Below are 3,452 nucleotides of genomic sequence, written 5' to 3'. Positions count from 1 at the left end.
TGTTGATGATGATCTTCGTCGGGCCATTTCTGATGCAAGAAGAGACTGTGACACGGATAAGGAGAGGTTGCAGTTCGACAAGATGTTAGAGGACCACCACAAATTGTTGTACCCAGGTTGTGAAGATGGGCATAGAAAGCTGGGTAGCATATTGGAATTGCTGAAATGGAAGGCAGAGGTCGGTGTGACTGACTCGGGATTTGAGAAATTGATGATAATATTAAGTGTAATTCCTGACGTATATGCATAACATGTGCAGCTTCCACTGGATTCTACTAGACATTCAACCTGATAAGGGAATAGTTGAAGTAAAAGACCCACTGAGTAGAGGCCTGGACGGGTTCCAGGACTTGCAGAAGTTGCTCCAAGTGTAATTTCCTTCATCGCCGCGCTTTATCTTTCGTGAGATATCAATTAATTATCCACTCATTCAATCATTCTTTTGCATGGCAGGGCTTGGCAAGCTTTGAAGAATGTTCATAAGGAGATTACCTTTGCAAAGAAGCTAACATTTAATCCTGTACCGTGCCCCCAGCAGCCACAAGGGACGAATCTATGTGGATACTACGTTTGCGAGTCCATTCGCATGTTAACCACTGAGAAGCAGAACAGAAATAAATTCGACGTAAGCAATAACATTCACAACTTTATTTATTATCATCAATATTTCGTTATCAAGACTGATATAGTCATACTCATCTCATTTTCGTATATAGGTCGACTTCATGCGGGACAGACTCCAACCAAAGGAACACGCACTAGGAATCGCGGAGGAACTGGCGGGACTTTTGGTTAGAGAAGTAATAAACAACAAAGGCTTGTTTAGTCCAGATAGTTGTTCTACCTCCAAATAGACGGTCGTTAGTACCGTTTGTCGATCGTGAGCTCCATGTATATATGTAGGGAACCTACGAATATGTGTAAGGGGAATCGACTTCTGCTTCCAATCTTTGTTTGATCGATCTATATATATATAATGAATGAATGTGTACAACTTCTAGTAGCGTACAAATATATGCAACTTTTATTTTCGGACGAAAAAAATGAAATAACAGGCGGTCGGTGGCGGGGGGGAGGGGTGCTGCACCCCTCAAACCCTAAAGCAGAAGCGTTGTGCGCGCGCCACGTAGAGGGCCTTTTGTCGCGGGTGGTAATACCGCCCGCGACAAAAGGGCTGTGCCTGCGCGCCCGCGGCTGCCACGTGGTGGACCTTATGTCGCGGGTCGTAAGTGACCCGGGATAAAAGGCCACCCTTTTATCGCGCCTTGCTTGTCGCGGCTGGCCGCCCGCGACAAAAGGCCCTAACCACCCGGATCAAAAGGCCTGTTTTCCACTAGTGGGTGTTTGGATGGATGGAAACTTTCCTTCAAACAACACGGCAATGCTATCCTACGGAATCTATACCTAATAATAAAGGGAGAAGCGTTTCCGTGGTTTCGTCCGTATGGTTTCTGTCGTCCGCCGCACACGCGTTGTTTCATTCGCGAAATCGATCGTATATGTCCTGGACTCTGCCTCTTGCCTCTTACCGTAACAGATCCTGGACTCCGCCTCTGATTGGCCTTTTTAAGGGTTTTGGAGCGTGCGTCTTTTTTAGCCGGAGACGTTCCAAGCGGCAGCGTGCACGGTGGAGGTTCCGACCAGAAACCATCTGGGCGTGAATCTTCATGGCGCTCGATCGATTAGATGGTCGAGGGAGGGTGCGCTCGTTTCGTCCGTTTGGCGCAGCTGGGCTTTTAAGAAATCAGGTTCTTTCATTGCTACCTTTTGCTCAGCAGCACGCAGCACTGTCCGATCGCCGCCGGCATGTGCAAAGTACTCGTGCTTCCCAACCTCTGATGACGGCACCATCGACAGCATCCTCTTTAAGCTGGCCACTAAGAAGGAAAATGTTGCCCTGATGAGAATCACCCTGCCGACGGCCGGTACTGTCGTCAAGTTTCCAACAGAGCTTCGTAAGGTTTGGCAAGGTGTGCGTCGACCAAGAGAGCGGCAGCTGGTATGCAGGCCAAGATAGACATAGCGGCAAGCTCATAGTCATCTCCTTTGGTGGTGACCAAGATCAGAAACCAAACGAAATAGCCCCTTTGCCCTGCTTGTTTGCTTGCCAACATGAACACCAACGGGGCTAGCTTTCAACTTCCGCCATGAGATGATCTGCAACACAATTTGCCGGGTGAATCTCTAGCTAGGCCCATGAGGTTTCGGTTTGCTTGCTGAACCTGGTGACAGTCGAATCCTGTTGAAGTCTTCCGATATTTTTTTTAGATAAAAGGCAGTAAAGCCCGACTTTAAATTAATAAAGCCAGCACAGCTGAACAATATGATCAAAGCCACAAGCTAAACAAAAAAGGCAGCGAGCAATCTACACTATGCCGAGCACACTCGGGACGGCAGATAAGCACCACCACATGAGAACCAAGCTTGACAACGAAGAAAAACACAGGAGGAAAAAGAACAGCGCCTCCATCAGACATCGAGTACGAAGGGAGGGTGCCTAACACCCAGGGCTGTGTGGAGGCCGCCTGCCCAGGCCACGGTCGGACCCCGTGTCCGGAATCGGTGGTGGCGACGCTGTCGGACATGCCCGCGTGGGGACGAACCCTAGCCCACCGCAACACCGACAACGGCGGCGGACGGCACCCCGCCGACCACGGCCGCGTCGCTCGGCGAACACCGCACCGAGGTGTGCGGCGTCTCCATGGACCGGAACAAACCTCGACAACAATGCGCAAGGGGTAGGAACCACCGCTACAACTCTCCAACTGCAAAAAGGCACCAACTTTGCACAGAAGCAGACATGTTGAAGACTAGCAGACCATAGCTCCAAGGTGGTGCCTCCAAGAAGGTCACGCCACAACAGCGCCGCCACCGCCGGGTCCGGAGGACCAAAATTTTCACCCGAAGCTTAGACAAGGGGAGGTGACGTGGGACCACAGCATTGCCCACAAGAGGAGGAATGGCGCCCGAAGGCGTTGCCGACACCAGAGCCGACAACGTCGGCCACAGTTTTCACTCGCGGCTACACCCACAACCTACCTCGCGTCGTTGAAGCTAGCTCTAGCCCCACCGCGAGGGGAAGGGAGACCATGACTGCAAAAGCGCCTCCAGATCTGGATCTGGGCGAGGAACAGCGCCCATGCGGGACCTCGCCAGGGACGCCCATCGCTGCCATCCTTGCCGCCCACACGGCCAAGGAGCACAATCAACACCGCCGCCACGTGGCTTGCCGGAAAGCCGCCCGTCCGCCCGCTGTCCAGAGCCGCCGCTACGACGTCCAAAAGAAACCAACCTCACCTGCCTCCTAGAGGAGACAGGTCGCAGACATGCAGCCGGCCGCTCCAGCTACCATGCCGGTGCAACTCCACCACCATCCTGGATCCCATCACGGTAGAACGACATCCGGAAGAAGACGAGGAACTGATGCAGATCCGCACAAGCCAGCAGAGGAG

The 3,452-nt window shown here is 52.1% G+C and overlaps 1 long non-coding RNA gene across 1 annotated transcript; it reads left to right on the top strand.

The window, feature by feature from the left end:
• Positions 1 to 259: 259 nt before the first annotated feature.
• Positions 260 to 1,000, top strand: LOC139835350 (uncharacterized). Its single transcript, XR_011751153.1, has 3 exons — positions 260 to 370; positions 454 to 625; positions 717 to 1,000. It is a non-coding gene; the product is annotated as an uncharacterized lncRNA (long non-coding RNA).
• Positions 1,001 to 3,452: the final 2,452 nt, after the last annotated feature.

The sequence above is a fragment of the Lolium perenne genome, chromosome 2 (genome assembly GCF_019359855.2).
Source record: "Lolium perenne isolate Kyuss_39 chromosome 2, Kyuss_2.0, whole genome shotgun sequence".
In the NCBI taxonomy this organism is placed as follows: domain Eukaryota; kingdom Viridiplantae; phylum Streptophyta; class Magnoliopsida; order Poales; family Poaceae; genus Lolium; species Lolium perenne.
Note: the sequence above shows the minus strand (reverse complement) of the source record. Positions and strands in the feature narration are given on the sequence as shown.